Source organism: Emydura macquarii, unplaced genomic scaffold (genome assembly GCF_026122565.2).
Source record: "Emydura macquarii macquarii isolate MOO-44397 ecotype Brisbane River unplaced genomic scaffold, CSIRO-AGI_Emac_v2 contig_2897, whole genome shotgun sequence".
Lineage (NCBI taxonomy): Eukaryota > Metazoa > Chordata > Testudines > Chelidae > Emydura > Emydura macquarii.
This window is the reverse complement of record NW_027133034.1, coordinates 20,143,896-20,166,660: the sequence shown is the minus strand read 5'-3', so window position 1 is coordinate 20,166,660 and position 22,765 is coordinate 20,143,896. Positions and strand designations below refer to the sequence as shown.

The 22,765-nt window shown below is 37.0% G+C and overlaps 1 long non-coding RNA gene across 7 annotated transcripts in view; it reads right to left on the bottom strand.

Moving 5' to 3' along the window:
- Window positions 1-22,765, bottom strand: part of LOC137166752 (uncharacterized) — a 55,979-nt gene that overhangs the window by 20,129 nt on the left and 13,085 nt on the right. For 4 of the 7 annotated variants that reach the window (XR_010923791.1, XR_010923795.1, XR_010923794.1 and 1 more), the window contains exons 3-4: window positions 20,846-20,921; window positions 17,938-18,715 (exon numbers count right to left, since the gene is read on the bottom strand). This is a non-coding gene — a long non-coding RNA (uncharacterized lncRNA). Of the gene's footprint in view, window positions 1-4,250; window positions 4,330-17,937; window positions 18,716-20,845; window positions 20,922-22,765 lie in introns of those variants that run through there. The other 3 variants (XR_010923797.1, XR_010923792.1, XR_010923796.1) reach the window with 1 other exon arrangement.

The following is a 22,765-nucleotide window of genomic DNA, read 5'->3' as shown; positions in this document are numbered from 1 at the left end:
AGCCTGACCTGCTAGTAGTAGTCCTGCAAACTACTGTGTACAAGTAATACATGACAGCCAAGTGGTTAGGGCACTCCCCTAAGATACAGGAGACAGATTTAGCTCCCTGCTCTGCCTGATTCTGGGTCTCCCATACCTCAGGGAAGAAACCTAACTACTGGGCTAGAAAGCCTCTCTATATACATATTCATTGTGCCACAAAGTGAAACCATTCCAACAAGAATGGGAGGAAGAAGGAGTGACTATAGCCTGGTGTGTAGACCATTTACCTAGGATGTGGGAGATCTTAGTTTGAATCCCTCAGTTCAAATCAGGCACATGCTAAGTGAGCATCCTAGCCACAGGACTGTTTGCTCTTCTGGGTTCCCCCCCGCCAAGTGTTTTCGTTTTGTTTTGGGATAAAACAGATCTTTTAAAAACCAATGAAAGACAAAACCAAATGCCAAAACTTCCAAGTTTCTCACAAAATGCAATTCTTGTTTTCCAGCCAGCTTTACTAGATATAGATTGTTACTGTGCTTCAGAGTCCATGCTCTGCAGGAAAATGAACTATATATTGATCTTTGAGTGACACAGATTGAGTATTTATCAGTATTTTTATTAGTTGCAATCACAGTAGTAGCTGGCTAAGAGTCTCTTGAAGTCAATGTGAATAGTATATTTACTAAAGAATTAGAGCTTGTCCATAAGGGAATTATGAAAAACCTGTCACAAGACCAAGAAACTGTTTGCAATAGATGGCCAAAAGAAAGTGACACAAATTTGTTATGGAATTAGCTAATCTTTGTGCATATTCATTTACACTCTTTCAAAAATCCTCCATTGTTTTCTGCATACATCAGACCAGTCTTCCTGATCAGCTTTACTTGACAATCCTTTTCATATTAGAAAGAAGCAATGTGCAGAGGAGATAGATATGGAAGGTCACTGTGAAAATTGTGATCCACTATTATATAGACTGACGTATTCAAGCATTACAAGTATCTGTTTTATTTATAAAAATAAATTGCTATATCATAAGGGGGTAATTATTGCCTAGTGGACTGAGCGTAGGACTAAGATTTAAGAGACCATTTTCTTCAAGATTTTGCCACAGACTTGTTGTGGAAAAGTATGCTGTGGCTCAGTTTCCGCATTTTATAATGGGGTCAGCAACATTTACCCACCTTTGCAAAATGTTGGGAAAAGTGCTATATGAATACATATTACTGCTACAATAGCTTTAGTTGCTCATTAGATATAAAGGGCCCATATTTCAGTGACCATATTTACGTGATTGGTAATGTGAGTAGAGATTTTAGGATTGAAACCCAACAAAATATGGATTTCTAAATAAAGTAAAAATCAGTTCCAGAAGCCAACAAATAGTGACCACTTCAAATATAATGGCTATGACATGATTTATATAATATTTTACATATTAAGGGATAGATTCTGCCAGTCTTACTCATGTTGAGTAGTAAGTACACTTATAAGTAGTAAGGATGACAAAACCTGACCTTAACTGATCAAATTAAATGTAATTTGTTTCAAGTGACTCTTAAAAGATTAAGAGCAATCTATGACTAATTTATTCACTTTAAAGATTGCAAGCCAGAAATCAGAGTATAAATTAGCACCACCCCATTGATTTCTACTCACCAATATTATTTACAGCTGTGATTTTCAGTTTTGCACCCACACCATTTTTAAGTAAGTGTTATCCCTTCAAAAATGAAGAATGGATTTGCACATACAAGAAGTTATTGGTGTGTGGACAGCTTGGATAGTTGACTGTCCAGCTAGCTGTGTTAAGTAAGAATTAAATGTATTTTGAGTAGCCAGATATTTATGTGCAAATTCTTGCAGATGAAAAAGTCAGAGTGACTGAAAATTTGACCCTAATTAGCTACAAGTAGCATAAATAATTGTTTCTCAAATTCTGACTAGGCACAGTATGAGGTTTTACATAATTTAGCTAAAATATGAACTGCAAGCCTTCAAGACATGATATGGTAAGAAAAACCTCATGCAAGATGTTCTGTATCAAAATTATCCAATGATTTGTATTGCCCTACACTGCATGAATATTTACCAGCTGGTCCTTTTCCAATATAAACTTTCTAGTTCACTAAACCTAAGAGAAAAATTTAAAATTAGTCATTATAGTGTATATTTTCAACACAGTGGGTGATGAATAAGAAGCCCAATTACTGATAATATGAGTTGTAAAGTAGATCTTATTCCCAAAGAAACAAAATTTATCAGACACTTGAAAAGTTGGTGTATTCCTTATTGGTACAGCTTGTTTGCGTTACTTTCTATGATGCATAAAGAGCTGCTCATTCTTGAAGTAAAAGATGCTCTGTCTCTTCCACTGAAAGCCACCTGGTTCAACACATTTATTAGAAACCACCACAATGACTACACTAGGACCTTTAAAATAAAAGGATTTAACTAAATTATTTCCCAAAAGAAGTTGCCTATTTTTGCTGTGTATGAGATATAGTAACTAGCTTTTTGTACTTAGCTTCTTCAGTATATATTTAATTTACATTTAGTAAAGCAAGTTATTGTAGCCATAAAAATCCCATGTGACTGGAAACATTTACAGATGAACTGCTTAACACCAGTTCAATGTCTAATATATTACTTACAGTAAGCCTCAATATCATATTCATGTAATTAAATAGAATAAATTAAAGCTAACCCAAACATGTACATTTGAAGACCAACGTTTAGTGTCATTCTGTTTACTGTACTTAGAAAAACATAAGACTCTTTTGCACAAAAAGCATATGCAGTTTAGTTTAGAAACTAATGGTACTACAGAACAGAAATTCAAGTCAGAGTCTCTAGTCCAGCAGACAGATGTAATGCAAAATTTAAAAAATGCATGCTACTGACATTTACAAACCCACAGTGGCCTCTCATTCCTTTTGCAATCAAGGCATTTATCAAATATCATACTTTTTCTTCATGTCAGCTCTGATATTGAATAACCAACTTACTCCTATATGGTTATACATTAAGCATGATGTATTTCCAATTGTTTTGTGGAATTTTAGGTAGAGTTATGAGAATTTGAAAAATGCATGATATCGTAAAGGAAAGTATGTTTTGCAGTATCAGAGCACTTATAGCACAGCCTAAAGGCAACAGACTGCTGCACACAAACTAACCGAAGCCTCCTTCTGGTGACAAAGCACAAAAATAGCTTGAACAGAGATGGGCCAAAATGATACATTACAAGCTGCCTGTCATATCAGATATCTTATCAGCCACCAGCAAACTCAGTTCATTTTTGAACTTCAGACTTTTCAGATTCTTGAGATAATTGCTCCCAAATCCCACTTGTTGCAAAGTAAGTTGCGTGTGCCCAATACCATTTTGGTAAGGTCCCTGCTTCATAAAAGCTTTCTACAGTACTCAGAAAGAATCCTTGTAATGCCTGGGTGCAACTCAATCCTACACCCTAGAATAGTTCTCAGTAACATGGGACATTGTAGAGCAGATGTGGACCAAGAGACTCAGACAAACACTATGGTAAATGTGTTATAGAATTACATTATAGCACCACTTTCAAGTCATCAATAATTCCCTTGCACCATTAGGATTGCCCGTCTTGTGTTTTACTTTTGGTGCAGTACCAACAAGCAGAATTTTTCTCAAGTAGATTAATTCTCACTATGGTTATGTTTTGTGCCTTCTGCACATATCCAGCTAGTTAACCTGGCCAAGGTTGAAAAGGCTAATAGCAATTCATATATTTTTAATCTTGAATATTCTTTCGCGATTAGTTATTGGTTTACAGAAAATGCAAGCTACGATTTGTTCTATACTGTGCCCGTTGAGAACAAGAGGAATGATTGTAAAACTATGAAATGGGGATGACCTCCTCCTGGGTGAAATCCTATCCCCACTGAAGTCAATTCACCATCTCTGAAGTTAAACAATTCAACAAGAGCAGGGCAAGCATTTCTGCTGTTCCAGTTTTACTAGTCACAGGAAAGGGGGTAGCTATTTTCAGGACCATACCTAGAAGTCACTAGAAGTAACAGCCACATAAAGGCATTCAACAATGACCAAATACTCATTTTCTATAAACAGAAAGAATTGTCAAATATTGGTTCAGATTCAAAAGCAGAAAACAACTAATTTCAGTAAAGTTCAAGAAGTGAAAGAAAACCCCTTCGTAAGTTCAGCTCATTCTTTTAAGGTCCCACTGCACAGCCCAGTTAGTAAATCCAAAGTAGTCATAATTTACTCACTTGTCCCTCAGATGAGCCATTTTAGGAGCACAGATGGATAAATTGTCTTCAGTGTGACCATCTATTTGAATTCAAAACCCTATTAGAAAGAAAGGGATGAGAGGTTATTGAATAATGTCCTTGATTCATGAAAAAGGGAATGGGGAGAGCAAAGATGGGCAGAGGGAGCAGCCCTGTACAATTCATTTGGTAGGAACAAATTGGTATCAGTGACCCTACTTGATATGATGTGGTTCCAAGCAGCACAAGCCTATTATGCATGATAATCTCACTGTTACAGAAAGCCTAACCTGTTACTATGACAGCATGCTTTGACTATGACTTTCACAGAGGATAAGTCATTTCAGTTTAGTCTGTCCAGTTGCTTTGTTATTAAAGCTGACAAGGAAGCAACAGTGAGCATCTCTAGAGAAATCACAGCAATATACATCTGTCACATCATAATACGTCAGGATCAGAGATCATCCAGGGGTGTCATAATTGTAATTTCAGAAATCCAAATACTGTTTATGTGATAACATCCACCTGTATCTCTTTAGCTTGTATTTCCAATTTGCTGCCTGTTTGCATCCATTCAGAATGAAGTATTGCATGTCATTAAATACAGTGTAAATAAGTTAGGCTTGACTGTGAAAGATCAGCATGAAATGAGAAACTACAAGGTAAACTCCAGTGGTTGGGATGGCAAGTCCTTCTATTTTACAGCATGTGTGGTCTATGAAGCACAGCCGGAATACTATAATGAGTGTTCAAGCTTTACAGAGATTTAGAGAACAGGCTTTCCCAACAACAAATGGAAATAGCCACTGAAGATGAAGGCCTTATTATTTTTAGAAGTTTGAAGAAGAAAACACTATCGTTCGAAAGAAAGCAGTGAATGCTCAATTCATCTCCCTAATGATGTTCACAACACAAGTCACGCCCTAGGTTCACCTTAAAAATGCCAACGAGGTGATCTTATTATGACCACTAGGATGGCTGAATATAAGGAAAGAGGTGCAGGAAAGGAGGAAGGTGGTCTCAATGTTGTTAATGAGAAAAGTGATCCTTCTGCATTTACACATACAAGTCCAAACAGCTCCTTTGCTTTCATCTGCAAGCCACCCTACTCATATCAATGATGTTTCTAGGATTCTGAAATACATTTTACACAGTATAACCATGAAACTGTTGTTTCTATTGTTGACGCTAATTTTCCCCACTTGACCCATTGTCTTAATAAATGGCGACATCCTCACCCTAAGCAAATGCCTCTACTACTAATAGAAGGATAAGAGTGGTGACAAACTTATAACAAACCAATTTCTAGGAGGTGAACCCAATCAACAAGAAGAAGCCTCTTCTGGTGGTGAAAGGATCCAAGCTATTGGACATCAGAGAAGTTAGGAAACCAGAAGTAAGTTGAGATATTAGATAGGCTGGAATCAATGGAGGCCAAGTTTGTGCTTTGCCTTCAGGAAATGTTGAAAGAGATTATGGAATATGACAGAGATAAGTCAGTGTTATTAAGATTATCCAAAGAAATTCAGGCACATTGGGACAGAAAGATTTTAGACCACCCCTAAAACATTATCCAGGATTTAATTGGCAGCATAGGATATTATGCAGGCCCTAACACTAGAGTGAGTTTTAGTAATAGACATGCTACTAATAACCCCATTCTGTACAATTGTACTTCATCTTCTCACATCGTGCACAAGTTGCAGTCCATATTGCACACAAGTGACCAGAAAAAAATTGCTTTTGATAGCTGGGGATGCTTTATTGTAGCTTCCTAGAATGTTACACCCTACAGAATATTTCTGACATCTTTTATTCATCAGTTCGGTATTTCTAACGCTCTTGTCACTGTAGCATTTAAACCACTACTAAGATGTTAGAGAAATCCCTTTGGCTCTACAGTTGCAGACCATTATGTTCATTTCTATATTTCTCAAGTCATTTCTTCATTGTGGGAGCTTTTACATGATATACTGTAAAGTAAGGATTTAGTTAGAGCAGTCTTTGGAAAATGGGGTGTTGCAATGTCACCTCCTGGAAATGCCATGTAGATCTTCATTATAAATCCTAAGGATTCAGAGTCTACCTCTTACACGATTTGGGCAAGAGACAGAATTATGTCCCTCATTTTTTGTACAGTGCAAGCAACTACACATTGATGTGCATGATGTGAATGCTTTGACAAAATTTAGACTGAAATAGAGATGGTGTCTCAGCTCTCCAATTCCCGAAGATACTCCTTGGTAGATGTACTTAGAAAAGTAGTATAATATTCTTTGTCCTTACATCATTTCATTCGAGGGTCTACATAAGCTATTCATTAAAATCAACCTCATAACAATCCTAAGGGTTAAATATCACAGCTAGTCGACAACTAGGTAGACAAACACTAAATGGTGGTTAAGTGATTTGACTGTGGTCACAGCATGCAAGTTGAAGAAAGCTGAGAGATTAAAACCAAGTGGTCTTAATTCCCACTACAGCTCTAACCATTACAGCACACGCTTTCCGAAAACACTACTGGTTTATCCTGACTAAGTATATCAATAATGTTTATGATTTGGATTTGGCAGTTTTATTTCTTTCTACCATACCACAGTTCCAATGTGGATTTTTTTAAAAGATATTTTAACAGTCTTATGCTGCTCACATATTTATGTTAATGGTTTTCACTGGCATATATGTATTTTTAAAAATAATAAAACTATCGCTGTGCCTGACTAGGGTAAGATTACTTTTTTAGCACAAGCACAATCTGCACTAGGTATATTAAAAAAAAAAAAAAAAAAAACTGCAGACATATGAAGTTACAATTACACTAACAAATTCCAACAGTATGAAGTAGTATTTACAGTGCTCTGCTAACCAGCCATGGGTTCAACTCTTATAACACAATTCTGAGGTTAGGGAAACTGACATGACACCTTCTCAAGAAAAGGAGACTGTGAGGTTAATAGATTCCAAATGTTCGAAATGCAAGATGTTTTCACTGTGGCAATATCTGGCTTTCCACTGTTAATTTTAGCCCGTCCTAAAACATGACACAATGCACAAAGGCAAGTACTATATTTTTTTTTATAGCCAAACCTTGTTTGTGTAGATAAGTGTAAGACGAATTGGCATCAGTAAAGAAGGTAAAAGGTTCTTGTTTAGTTCACTTTAAAAGAAAAAGCTAATGGTTAAAAAATTTAAAAAATGACAAAGTGGAGCCTGTTGCACAAAAACCAAGAGTAAACAAGCTTTGACTAGGTCTCCCATTAAATTAGTAGACTGAGTCCCATTTAAAATTAAATTACTTGCCCTGTCAATGCTCAAGATAACTCAAAGTTAGGAAACTGAACAAGCTCAGTTTAAAAAAAAATTGAATCAAAGTAAAAAACTCTTATAATAGCTCTTTTCTAAGTGCATTATTGCGTCCATATGTTCAAGTTTTATCTGCACACCTATATTTGATATTCTTAAAATGCAAGTTTTTTAAAATGTGAAACTTCAATGCCAAATAGATATTCCCCTTCTGTCATTTGTTTACCAAGGTGGTGCTATTTCATGATCATAACCAAAATTCTGAGTGTTTTCCACAAAAATGGATTGTCAGAAGCATACACATTGTATACAGATTCCCTCCTCAGAAAGCTACTAGTACAATCACTATTCCTTCCTGTGACCAAATATACACATTCAGTTGGAGAAAAACCATCCTTCCACGTCATCTAGAAAAAAATCTTGCAGTTAAACTTTAGGACCGTACACTGGTTTAAATGGCAGCATTTCGTATGTGGCTTCCATGCTACAGTGATGCCATTACTTTTCTACATTTGAGTGCCCATTTACTACAATTACTCTTCTGTTCTCTGATCTCCATGACAACTCCCCCATTTCATTGCTTATTTTACCAAACTATAACTGTTAGGGCTGAAGTTTTCCATACTAAGAAATGCCATGTGATCATATAACAATTAAGACGACTATGAATTCCCAAAGGAGCTGGAGTTAAAGATTTCATAGAACCTTAATTCTGTCACTCCCTAACATTGGAGTTTAACTTTGCAGTTGTAATTTTAGTGCATTTTATTTAATACGGAATAACATTATTCAGTATGTAAGCTACTTTACAATGGTAATGAATCTGATGATTGTCCACTTTTATAGCAGCTTCCACTGAAGATCTCAAAGTTCCTTAAACACTAATAAATTAAATTTCATGATACACTGAACTAGGTGAAAACTAGCTTACCCTTTTGTAAAAGGAAAACTAATAAAGTCTGTACCAGACACAGAAGTAGAATCCAAGTTCTCAGACTACAAGACCATGCTTCTTTCTGGGCGATGCTTACATATAAACACTCGGAAAGTCAGATGGTAATTCTTAGTATTTAAAGAGCTTTTTTCCTACATCAAAGCAGCAAGGGTAAGATGTTCAGAATGCATGCATTTGATTAGCTGGTTTTATTCATTCCTTATTCTAATTAAGCAGCTAAAGCATTTGTGCACTAGAAACTCTCATTGACTTCAGGAAAGCTGTTTTGTGCACAAAGGATACAAGACCAGGCCCTTAATTTGGAGAGGGCTAGTCACCAATATATTCTGCATACGGGAATTTAAAAGCATGGCCTCCAAATATTTGTGCATGTACAACATTGCGAGAGCGGCTTACTTGAACACACAATTCTTACACAGAATTTCCACACCCAAAACCCCAGATGTGTACACAAAGCACAAATGGATTTTGTTCAGGTACAATTTAGGTGCATAAAATAAGTGTTCAAAAGTGACTGTGAAAATGTGCGTGTGTAACTGATTTGCACAAAAGAGTTGTGTGCACAAATGGAGGTCAAGAAAAGGCCCTTTTCAGAGTTCAGCCCAGGAGAGAGAGGCAACTGAAGCCGACAGAAATTTTAATGAATAGAGCATGTGCTGTCCAATGTTTTAACTGCTTAGCAATTTGTTATTCCAAGTTTAAGTCTTCTACGGAGCACTGTGAACATGCAATGCTTAGAAGTCTTACTTGGATTTATGGAAGAGATGAGCATCATTAATTGGGTTACTTTTCACATGTGCATAGTTGTTTAACTTTTTAAAAATGTTTTAATTTGATTGTCTGATCTCATTGAGTCTGACAAATGGTTGAATTAGAGGTCTGAACTGTTTCAAATGATGAAGGTTCAAAGGAATCCAGAACTAATCTAAATTGGCTTCAGACATCTGTAAGCTAAAGAGAGACAATTTTGAAGTTTCTCATGCAAAACTGCAATTCAGAGAAACAAATTTAAGTTAATGATGGAAAGAGATGAATGTTTACTACCTACTCACCTTATGTGATACACTGAGCAGAGTTAACCTCTAACATAAAAATATCAAGTATATAGATATAATGCTCTGTGCAATAGTCCTAGGCTTATTCAGCTTAACAATAATTAGAGTAATGTCTGTCTCAATTTTCCACCCAGTAAGGAAAAAATAAAATGTAAATCATAAATGTGATATATTCTGCTATGGCAGCTGTACAAGAGCCACTAATCTAATGTAATAAATCAATGTATTGCTATGCTGGGTGATGCAAAGGGAACATGCTCTCAATGGAAGATATCTAACTCCTGCATCCTTTTGGATATCTTCAGATCCAACTGCTCATAGACCACCAAAATATTTTATTTTTCCTTTTGGGTTATACTTTTACCCAGGCCTTTAATATGATTTGTCTATGCTAAACTGAGGATAGAAACTGAAATCCGCCCGTTAAATCAAAGCACTGAAAAGATTGCCAGTAAAAAAAGCACTTCATTGATTTCACTCTTTCTGGTTTAAGTGTTCCAGCCTGCAGATGGAAGAAATGAAGTACTGTAGTAGTCCGCATATTGAGTTATCTATTCTATTGCATGTTTATGCATCATTCTAAACGCTGACATTTATTTTTGTCTATATTCATATAATCTTAGCTTAAGAAAAAGTTAGGTTCCTCCCATTCCCCCTACCTATTTGAGTCAACTCATTTTCCTTTTGGATATAGAAGGAAACTATTCAGTCATAAATTTGAGAAAAGACAGAACTCAGATCTCCCAAGTCCCAGCTCCAGGGCCTTAACTATAAAGCTATTTTTCCCCACCCATGCCAATAGGATGGCTAGAACTTCCACAAAATTTCATTTTCATTGAAATATCTTTGTTTTTTCCAGCCTAAATAATCTCCGCCAGCCCTAAACTCAAGTACAGCCTCCTCACTCAATCTTGTAGAGCTGTGTAATCTTGGACAAAATTCATCCAGAATACAAGCCAACTGAGTTATCTCAAAAGATTAAGTTTTCACAACCTCTTGCCAGCTTTATTTATAAGTAGGCTAAAAGTTTAACAAATTTAATATTTAAGCAGAGCTTTCAGTTCATTTTGAAATGCAGTCTATAGGTCATGGTTTTCAGTAAAAAGTTTCATGGTGGACAATTGGGATTACAATTCAAGTTTTATAACATTAGCACAGCCTACGATGAGGTTGTTCAATGTGATGAGCTAAGAATAGACCTGAAACAATCCTTACAATTAAGCTAAATCATGCAATAACTATATGTAGCCTTCAAACCAGGCTTTATGATTTTGAACGATTGAGAATTTTTAGATGACTGACCATTCCCATTGTGACCCGTCTGTGCCTAGGGCAGCCACCTGAAAATGCCAAGGTCAGGGCAGGCTGTAAAAGGAGAGCAGATTCTCCCAGCACTGGTGAATGACACTGAAGTCAGACTTCCCAACCAGTCACAAACAGTGCTTCTGATTCCCCACACTGGTTATCAAGAAGCCAAAATAATATACACAGCCTACTTCACTGCATTTCAGTCTCCGGCTCCCAATCAGCCACTAGGACCAGTAAAGAGACCAGTTATTTAAAACTCTATGCTCTTTATCAAAAAGGTTTCTCCTGACCCCAAAGGGTCAGCCACAGTACCAGATCAATATAAGTTCAGACCTTACCCAAAATATCATGCTGCCAGCCAATCCTTTAGTAACTAAAACCAAAGGTTTATTATAAAAAGAAAAACTAAGAGAAACGTTAAAGGATTAAAGCAATCAGACACATACAATTGATTTGAAAGTCCATATACATCAGGTTTCTAATAGAATTGTGGAGTTTGCAGGCTTGTATAGTCCCTCTGGTATACATCCAGTACCTGGATATGTCTCAGTCCTTTGTTACACAGCTTCAGTTCAGTTGTAGATGAGTTGATCCAGAGGTAGGCTGAAGACAAAAGACAAAATGGATGTGGTACAGCTGCCTTTTATGTCCTTTGGTCTTTGCCATGCTGCTTGTGGAATTTTACAGGAATAAGATGGAGTTCAGAGTCACATGAGTAAGTCCTGGTGACTCATCAGGTATATCCCTGGCTTCTCCCCGTGGGCCCATTGTACCTGTGAATTTCCTTAATGGGCCAATAAGCAGACTAGTGCTGCAGCCATACTGTCTGGAGTGTCGCCCAGAAACAGTACAATATGAAATAAAGATAAAATACAGATATCCATACCTTCCACTACACATGAACATAAACATCATCTTACTTAGCACATTATAGCCTTTCTAACGGTACCTGACATGGCATATCTCACATGAATTTTAAAGAAATTAAAATTGGATTACATTAGCAGCACAAGAACTATTTTGATGGCTGAATTCTCATTTTGGGTGTTGGCTCTTTATGTCAATTCCACTATCTTCAATGAAGTTACAATACGGATCAATCTTTTGTAGTCATATATGAAAGGCTAAAGTCTCATCTTTGACTTTTGGTGAGCATAACTGCAATTGGATAGAAGGCAGTGTGTATTCAGTCCTAGGGTTTCAATAAGAATGGTTTACTGCAATTAAACTCCCAAGTACGATCGTATGTCAATCAGCCTGAACCACTTGGAAAACCACTAGAATATCAAAACAAAACATTTATAAAAAAAATGTTCATGAACTATTCCACTTTGACTCATTTTAATTCTCAGTTTTTCCTCCAAGAATGGAGTATGGGAAGAATAGTGTGGTGCAGTTATATTGCCAAGTCTATTTGCTGGAATACTTGGATACAAAAAGTGCCTTTCCCACTGGGGTTTTACATCATCTGAATATCATAGTTGTGGTAGATCATTTTTATAACCCCAAATGAAAGGAGTATAATTTAAGTAGACAAAAGCAAACCACTAATTGGCAAAAGAAAATACATTTCCATTTTGGTAGGTTCCCCCCCCCTTCCCCCTTTTCTGTTTTTAAAGTATCGTTCACATTCTGGTTGCCATGCATGAACGAACACATCACGTTAGAGATAAAATACTGGCATTCCTCAAAAAAGGTTTACAATTACAAATATTAAGCCAGAACAGCTGTGTTGACTTGGAATCCTTTTAGCTAGCAAAACTGACAGAATCTTACAATGGGCCATTTGCATCTTTAACAGTTTAAAGAGAATATCTCTCTAATCACACACACATTTTTGTTGTTGTCGACAGTTTTATTGATTTAAAAAAGAAACAAAGAAACAAAAACAGTCACATCCATATTTCATTTTAGTGCCTCCATTTCTGCTATTTTCCTACTGAAAAGTTCTGATGTATTTTCAATAAGTAGCCATATGATGTGGCATTTCAATTTTGGTTTGGGTAACATTTGCTTTTCTCTTTAAGCTAAGAAAAAAGTGGAATAATTATAGAAGGGAGGAATTCATGCTCGGAAATATATGTTTTGGTTTAGATCACGGAAGGTTTCATTTATTTATTTTTAAGCAGTCCCTAAAAATGACGCTTCTAGGAACTGGGCACTTCTCTTTCCTTTCTATTTGCTTATGGCTAAAAGAGGAATGAACTTTTTCTGGGAGGCACAGCATGCATGCATGCCATGGAAAATTGGGCACACAGAAGCTTCATGACCTTTCATTCCATCTATGCATAGGAGGGGGAAAAGGCTTACAAAAGAGACAGCAGGAGGCTCTCCTTTATTCCATCCCTTTCCTCAAATGCAAGACTATATATATGATGGGGCGGGCAGAGGGATAGGGAGATAAAATGTCTAACAAGGGAAGGGGTAAAATCTAAACAGAACAAACTATTGCATTAGTCACCACACGGATCACTTTTTATATATATATTGCTACTGAGGATGACCAAAAAAAAAATTGTGACAGCTTTTATGAGACATTTGTCTCCCACTGAAGAGATCTGAAAACAAAGTCAATGTTTTCCAACCCACTCTGGTTGCAACCTGCCCTGCCCTCATCCCCCATCTATTTGTCTTTTTAGATTTCAAGTTCTTCAGTTCACGGACTGCTTTCCTCATGTGCAGTCTTAATACCTAGCAGATATGGGATGCCTACTACCCTACTAAATAACTAGAGCAGGTAAAGAAAACGGGATTTTTATGTACATTATATTGCAATACACAAACTAAAGCAACAGAGGCATGCAACAGGCTTATTTACTTTTGATAACACAATCCAATATCTAACAAAAAGACTTACTTAATAAATACATTTGAAATTAAGAAGAGCACATCTTTGGGTGATTGTTCAAAATTCAAGCTGGACACAAGTCACATGATTTTTCTATTCTGACTGAAAAAATGTAATTTAAATCAGGTTTCCAGTGTAAACAGTCAGAATTAAAGATCTGACATTTGCTTACCATGACAATTCAGTATTCATTTAAAGTTTGGTGTTTCGGAGAAAGCTTTCCTATCCACGAACTCCTTTGCTACAATACTCATGGGGAAGGCAAACAAGAGGGGAACAAGTCAGCATAAAGTCAACTGATTAGAAACTCTGAACACATCTAATGTGAAAAATTGTTGGCAGCGTTCACCCAGCTCTACATGATTTTGATTATAACACCTATGCCATCCTGGTGTCAACAAGGTGAAATGCAATGTTCAAATTTCAAACAGCACTCAGGTCAACAAAGAGGAAGATGTGTTCAGTGGATAAAAACAAAGAACAAATGGGAGGCCAGATTAGATTACTGCCTGTCAGCAATCCTATGCTGTGATAGTGTTACCACAGCTGGCAGACAAACTACAAACAGCTTACACTACCAAATCATTACATATGTGTCTTGCCAAGACTGCTTGTCAGCTGTATAACTGGCCAGTTCCTGCCAACATAGTTCACATTCTCTCCTCATTTAACAGTTGTCTTATATTTTTGGACACAGAAAAATAAATTCCTCCTTTAACTTTTACTCTACCTCATCAAGCAGGTTCCCTACATTAAAAGTGGGAAGGCACTGAATTATATTTTGGTCTGGTCACAAAGCAATGCCTTCATCTTCTGGGCCATCCACAATGTTGTACATGTGTAAGTGTTCAGTGGGTATACATTGCAAGCCATTTTTCTATATTTTACAGTCTAATTTGCTGAAATGGCATCATGTGACCATTTCTGGCCCACCTTTTGATGAAGTCAGGCTGTTCTTTACAGAAGCATGACTAATAGGTTAACACCTTCTCAGAGATCTTGTTTCCAGAAAACAGAATAGTTAGAGTAGTGCAAATAATTCTCATGCCACCTTATATGTGAAGTATATCCTAATTATACTGCAGGTAATAATGAAACACTTGTTTTAGATGAGCCTCACTGTTTGGATGCAAATCTTAAGAATTTGCTGATTCTTCTGTCCGGTCATTCCTGTCCCTAAACCCTGCCAACTAGACCCTTCCTTAAAATTTAGCTTGACTTCTGCTTTCTACATTCTGCTAGTTATGATCACAAAAGGGATGCCCCCTACACACTACTCTGCCACCACATGAGCTTCAGTAGGCCCCTGATGTAGATTCTGGTAATCTGAAAATCTCCAGAACAGAGTCAAAAACCATCATTCTAATTCATGTCAATTGTGGAGGTTGAAATAGAAGAACTAGCTCCAATATGGACTGCATTTAACTTTGTTTTTGAAGAGCCAAAAATTAAAGCAACTTTTGTAAAACCAGAACCATACTTTTTGCCCATTTCTATCCTTAAACACACACCTTTTGGATTGTTTTGTGGAGGAAAGCCAAGAATAAAGGCATTATAGAGGACACAAATGAAGAAAGGAATCCAACAAAGGAAGGATGGCTTGTATTTAAAGCTATGGCCAGAGAGGTCAATTCCTGGATATACTGTGTAATCTTGGACATGTTGCTTTATCTCTGTGCCTTGGTTCCCCCTCTAAAATTGGAGGGAACAATATTTCCCTATCTCACAGGATTGTTGAGGGGATAAATACATTAATGAGCATGGGGTACTCACATTAGTGATGAAGGCTAGATAAAAAACCTAAGATAGATAGGAAGAAGGGATTTTGAATTAGGAAGATGGGAAATCCAAATCCAAACTTGCAAACACTGAAAAGGGATTAAGGTTTGACGAGGAAGAAAAGTGAAGATCTGGCAGATTGTCACCTTTGATTCCTCCCATTTCGCTCAGGCTGTGGTTCCTGAAAATTACCTGACTGATAGGAATGGGCAAATTGCTTCTGGAACTATAGCCTGAACTAAGTGAAGAAGTGAAAGGTGACAAAAGATTTTTTTTTTTTTTTTAAATAGACTCCAGCCTCTGTGGCATCACATCTGCTGCAACTAATCTGGATTTTCCATTCTGTTTTATTTGGATAAATCTCTATGGGTCCACTTATTTATTCTTTGTCAGAGTCAGTCTTAGCATCTCATTACCCCATCTGAAGCAATAAATGTACATAAAAAAATGCCCTCAGATTTCCAAAGCCCATATGGTTAACCCAACTACTTCAACCCCACTTCACTCATGGAAAACATGCTATGCTATATCATAAAAGACTACAAAGCCAGACAATGAAGTCTCAGATGGAAATTCTCAAATTTCTGAAAGTAGCAAGAATACATTTAAAGGACAGGCATGCTATTTTCTGCCCATCTCAATGCATTGTGACAGACACGGGGAGCTGAACAGCATCACCATTCATTCCTGTCCATGACTGGCTCCTCCTTCATCCCAGCCACGTCATGTCCCTGCAAAGAGTTTCCACCATCTAGTTAGTGATCAGCTTCTAGGTCAGATGGCCCTTGGCCGAGTTTGCCTCAGTTTCTTTGGCATCCTGTCATCCATTTGTCTTCTGTCTATACTCTTTTCAATTGCAGCCAATCCCACATCCTGATGGCACATCCTACTCTAACTTAGTTTTAAAATTATTCCACTTTACACCTGCCATCGTCTGAAGAGCTTTCAACGCCAGCTTTCTAATGCCGGTTTCCTTTAATGTAGATGATTCTAAGCCATAAAGTAATACTATTAATACACTGGTTTGATCAACATTTTTGGTACCAAAGCGAAAATTTATCAGTCTATGTGCAGAACTTGTAGCTCACACACATCTTTTAACCTTATCCTTCATGGAACTGTGGGCACTGAGGAAGTTTCCTGGGTACACAAGTTTTAGAAAAAATAAAATCTTAACTGCTGCATTTCAACGTTTCATTTATTGCTCCTTTTCCAACATGCAAACAAATGCCAGGATGATGAATTGATATGAGCCCAAGTCAACTACACCATTTTTCCAAGGTAGCGAAGAGTATGATTAATTCAAGGTTGCCTGCAAGTTATATGTCGTCATCCACATAAACTGAAGAAGTTAACTCTAGATCCAATGTCACATGCCATGCAATTTATCGGCCATTCTTAATGCCCATATTGAAAAGACTATATTGAAAAGCAATGGTGATTCCATTGCCCCTTGTTTTATAGCAAACTGACTTGAACCAGTTGCTTCCTGTTCCATCAGTTCTTTTGGCATTACGGGAATCTGCATACAACTTTAATAATTACAGTTACCCTATCTGGAACTCCATTTGATTTTGCTACTTTCTATAATGGAGCTCTTCAAACCAAATCAAATGCCTTTGTGAAGTTGATGAACAGCAGCATCTTTAATTGCCACTCTCACTCACTCTATGCCCCTATCAATCAGTGCATAAATATCTGATCAATGCAACTGGAGCCTGGTATGAAGCAGCACTGTTTCTTGTCTACTGCTACTTCTAAAACTGGTCTTAATCTGTTGACAATTACCTTAAACATGATTTTTTTCCTGGAACTAAGAAGATTACATCTCTAATTATTCAAATCGGCAGGATCTCCTTTCTTCAGGAGTGTTACAACTATTGCCTTCAGCCAGTCATCTGGTACATCTTCTGGTTCCCATATCTTCCTGTGTATTTTTCTTAATGCTTTGATAGCACTTGTCTCACCAGCTTTCAGAAAAAAATCAGAACTGAGCATTTCATAATGCAACATTTCAATTTTTCATTTCAAAATGTTTCAATATTTTACATTAGATTAGATTTAAAAGGCAAAATCAGAATGAAATGTTTTGATCAACCCAAAACAAAATTGTTTAGGGAATTCTGACTTACAGGAAACTGAAGTTTCCCACAGAATGGAAATCCCAAGTTTTTCCCAGCACTATTATGAATCAATGAATCTTTGAGCTAATGGAATTGACCTTTTAGCTCAAGTAGAAGAAGAAGTTCATTGCTATAAATCCAGAAGTCCCAGATCCAACACCCTCCCTCCCATTTATAAATTTATCAGAAACCTGATTGTCAGGGTTATGATCGTCCAGTCAGTAAGCAAAAACATACCACTTAACGTATATATGTCCAGTCAAGACTCAAAAGCTCACATTTTGATTATATACATACACAATGAGCAGCTACTAAAGAAGTTATAAATCAGTATTTATTTGTAGACATTCAGCAGATAATTTTGAATTATGAACATTGATACAGAAGTGCTCTACATTTGTTTATATGTAAATACAAAATAGTCAAGGCGCCAGTAGATGGTACCAAAGAATATGCAGCATAATTTCTAGATTTTGTCAAATCAATCAAACTTGGGAGTTGTGCACTACAAAATGGCTTCTTTGGCAAATGTTTACAAACAGTTGAGAAGTCAGCTATCTGTACATGATTTACAAACACTAAAAAGAAGCAAAATTCAGAAAAAACTTCTTTATAACCATTCACTTAATTCCAATGTCTGATGAATGAAAAGTCACATTAAGTATAAAATGTTCAGCAGTTTTTATAAGTTTCCTTAATACATGAAAATCTACAATATTTACAATCTTAATTTCTCATTTCCCCCAACTCTTTCTGCTGTTTCATACTGAATGGCTGTAAACAAACTTTTTCACACAATTGTGTTAAGCAGACGTATCACATGATAAAGTGGTAAAGCTAGTATCTCTTCTCTTTGATATCTGCTATAAATCTTTTTAAAAAAATATTGTGGATCAATTTGATGCTCATAAAAGTGAGGGACTCAGAGCTGGCTAAATCCACTTAATCTGGGTAAGCACAATGCCAGCTTCTATGTGAAATTCAGCCAACAAACACCAGTTCTGACCTCCAGCAACTCCCAGCATCTTGCTCCTTAACCATCTTGAGCATACTACCAATGGTGTCAAACAGCATACTGGAGATGAGTGAACAGCCTATGGGTAGGATCCCAAAGATGAATATAATCAGAACTGCATTTGAAACCCTGAATACAAATATTCAAATTCAAAATCTCTTAACCTGTTGAGAATGTCGGGGGGGGGGGGGGGGGGGGAGAGAGAAGGTGTTAGGCTCTCACCCCTTTCTATCCCTGCTGTTTTCTTTGCAGGGGAAGAGAGGGGAAATAGACAGACTGTTTCCCCATCCCAGGTTTTCCAGGGATGGACATTCCTTACCACCCCATTAAGAGTGTTGGGCAGCTAGCTTCCTAACACCACAACTTGGCCTCCTGTAGATGACAAGCAACTTGCTAGCCTAACTATTCCTATTTTTTAATATTGGGAACTGTCTTCTAGTGACATATGGCTAGGAAGATTAGAGATACATTTAGGGACACTAGTCCAGCAAACAATCCTGTTAAGACCAGATGGGAAATGTGGTAGTTTGTATCTGCCTGCACTTCACAAGCTATTCCTGAGTAGAAAGGAGAGTGGGGAGAACAGAGCCTGTTGAGGCAGATGAGGGGGATATGAGTCAGGACTACTTAAATAGGCCTTTGCCTGGTCCCTTCAAAGATATTAAAAAAAAAAAAAAAAAAACCCACCAGTGCAGTCAATGAGATCCTCTACTCCACCCTATCCATAAAGGCTTGGGAGGGAGTTCCAGCCCAGGAGTCTTCACTCCCATTGAGGGGAGGATCAGTAAATAAATCACCCCCTACCAAGGATGGCTGAAGGGACCTGAGATGAGTAAGAGGCAAGTACCTGACTTTCACCTGTCAGGCAGACTCTCGTCTGCTGCCGTCAACAGTTGGTGATAAGAAAACAAATATTTGACTCCTGAATACTGCCTACGTGATATTCTACTAACTGAATATTATTGAAGATAAATAAAACCAGCATACTAGACACTTTAGAAAAAAGGCACAAAAACAAGGTCCTTGGTATGAAACATTTACAGTTTAACTAGAAAACATATATACTATTTTTAAGTTAAGCAACCCTTTGATTTGCCCCTCCAAACTTTGTAGTACTTTTGTAGTGTGCAATTTTGCTGCCATTTCAGCTAGTCCACATTTCATCCAACTGCATTTTCTTTTTTTATTTTGTAGAACCAGGAAGAAGTAACACTGAGTAGCTGAATGATTTACAGAAATGTGTGGGTAGGAAAGGATCCATTTTGTGGCATAACTATTGATACTTTAAAATGCCCACTTCTCCTTTAAGTGAGTTTTCACCCTGGTCTTTGCAGATGGAAAAAAGTGTTCTTGAAAATGGAGATAAGAGGAAAACCAGACCCACATATTCAGTCATCCCCCACAACTCCATTTTTTTTTTTTTTTTTAAAAAGAGGTTCAGACAAAAATAGGACTTATCTGAAAGACCCTGCTGTTGGTTCTGGAAAATTACAGCTGCCAGTATGTAATCCATCTCTTCTTTAAAAGCCTTTCTGATGGCTAGAATCACAAATATTTTTTTTAAAATAAAAGGGCAAATGGTAAATTTCCTGAAACATTTACCAACCATAAACTGATGGGTTTTCTCTGTCCTCCTGCAGTTCACAATACTACACAGTACTGCCTAAATTCAATTAGGTTGGTTAAAGGCATTTCTCTAGCTATAAACACTTCTCACTTGTGGAAACATCTGTAACTAAAACAAGATTACATGCGATTGGTATTTATGGACTGTCTGAGAATATTGGAAATTAAATTTTAAGTGCTCAGAGTTGCATTTCTAAAAAGATTTGACTTCCTATACAAAAGGAGATTTGCTGACTGAAAATGGTTCCCATCTGACAGCTGTTTAATGGCCTACGTGAAATGAACTGATAGTTCGCTCCATTCCTAAAGGACAGCTATCCATATCTTGAAAACCATCATCACTACCAATATAAGGACAGATTATATATTTACACAATGTTCTATATACTGGGTAGTGGAGTATATCAGCCAAAGTAGAATCTTTTAGACAGCACATCACTCCCCTATAATGGCTGGCTTGGGGAGTGAACACCTTGCCTCCTATCTACCTTTTAGGAAGGTGGTTTCTTGAATCTCTACCCAATCAATGGAACCCTAAGCTGGTAGTCACACCAAAGAATGAGAAGACAGCAATGTTGCTCACCTTGCTGTATGCAGGAAGCAATGACGTCTGACTTCAGGACACTCCAATTTAGTACCTTTCATGAGTGTTCAACTTACTTTCAAGAGAAGAGGGAGAAAAATTCAGTTGTTCTACAGTTAGTTAAATCTAATATATAAGGTATGTTTTTGCATTAATTTTCTTAAGTAGAAATATAAACAAGAAAATAAATGCAGAAATGAAATGCTTAGACATGAGAGAACTACATTTCAAACAACTGAATATAGAACTAAGAAGTGGAAAATTACAGTAACTTTCAAAATACCTACATTTTGATGGAAAAATAGTCATGGCCTTCAGTGAAAAAAATGCCATATTTTAGTTTTGACATTTCCAAGTTATTTACCTTAAGGTGGCATTTCTAAGTGAAATTAACAGTATTACCATTTTTTAGGTTATTAAACACAGAATTACATCATAGAGACATAGCCATATATAAATGTTGTGTGTAATTGTATCCATTGATTACTACCTCCTTGCACATTGCAAATCTGCAATGGATATTCAGTTGCAAAATCCTGGACTTAATTCAGGAAAAAATGAACGGCAGAACATTCTTTATGTTCTTATTTATAAACTCTTTCCCTTCTAAACAAACATATGCCTAAATTGATAGATTAAGGGTATGTGTACACTGACAGCAACAAAGTCGCCGCTGTCAGATCGATCTTTCTGGATTGATTGAGTGGTCAGTGAAGACCCACTCAATCGATTAGGAAGTTGACCTGAAGTGGCAGTTCCCGTCGGTGCAGTGAAGACACCACGCAGAACGGAAGTACAGCAGTCGACGGAAGTTACGCAAGCTACTCTGCGTCGCTTCTGTAACTCCTGTCAACTGCCACCGAATTTCCAGATAAGTGTAGACCAGGCCTATATGGATTTCAACTAATACATTTTGTGGCTAACTCTGCATTCTGCCCCACACCTTTGCACTGCTCCAGCATAGAACAAGCCCCATAATGTGCAGCTAAAATCAGGGCATACTCAAGCAGACAAATGCTGGAAGTGATTGGGACATAGAGGAGATGGTGGTGACTGACTGAGCTAGCCAGGAATGGAGTAATCTTTTCAGAAGAATCAAAAATCAGGCAACTGTGTGTCTTAAAAACCACTGGATTGGTTTCTTTCTACATGTAGCTGTGGGAGATTTGGGATTAATATATATCAAAACAAAAGAAAACTTCTGTTGTCAATGTTGAGATCAACAATTGAATCTCTTGATTTATACACCCCAGGCAGGTATAATTTTAATTACTACTTGAAAGCAGAGTTGATATACACAGGCAGTACTCCATAACACTAGGAGTATAGAATATATGTTCTTTGCTAACTGATGGGGGGCCGTTCTTGGCAGCAGTTAGAGTCCTCCTTTCTAAATCATCTCTGAAAAAAATTCAAGTTCAGCTTCTTTTTGCTACAATTGAGTAAACCAGCTCAGTTAACAGACTCAAACATTCCCTAGAACCAAATACAAACAAGCTTTGAGGTTTAAAAACTTAAACTTTGCGTTTTCTCAAATTCTAATGCACTCTCGGATTTGGGCCAGGATTGGAAATAGAAATACGGAAGTGCATCAGGAAAGCTCAACATTCTCAGCTCCATGATAGCCACGAAATACCGATTATACCCTGTAAGATATCTGTTTTTAGTTTTCAGCAGCTTAAAGAACAGGGTTTTACAAAGATATGAAAATGTGGATCTGGGTAAGCCTCAAACAGTTTGGTTCCATTAAAAAGAACATCCAAGAGTTTCAGTGTTTATGTTCATTTTAATGGAATCAAGCCTTTTAAAGTATGGCCAGATCTATGTTGGGGACTTTGTCTTAGAAGATAATAACTAATAAATTTAACAAAATAACAAATAATTTAAGTACCCCTTGCCTCCACTTACAAAGTATGTCAC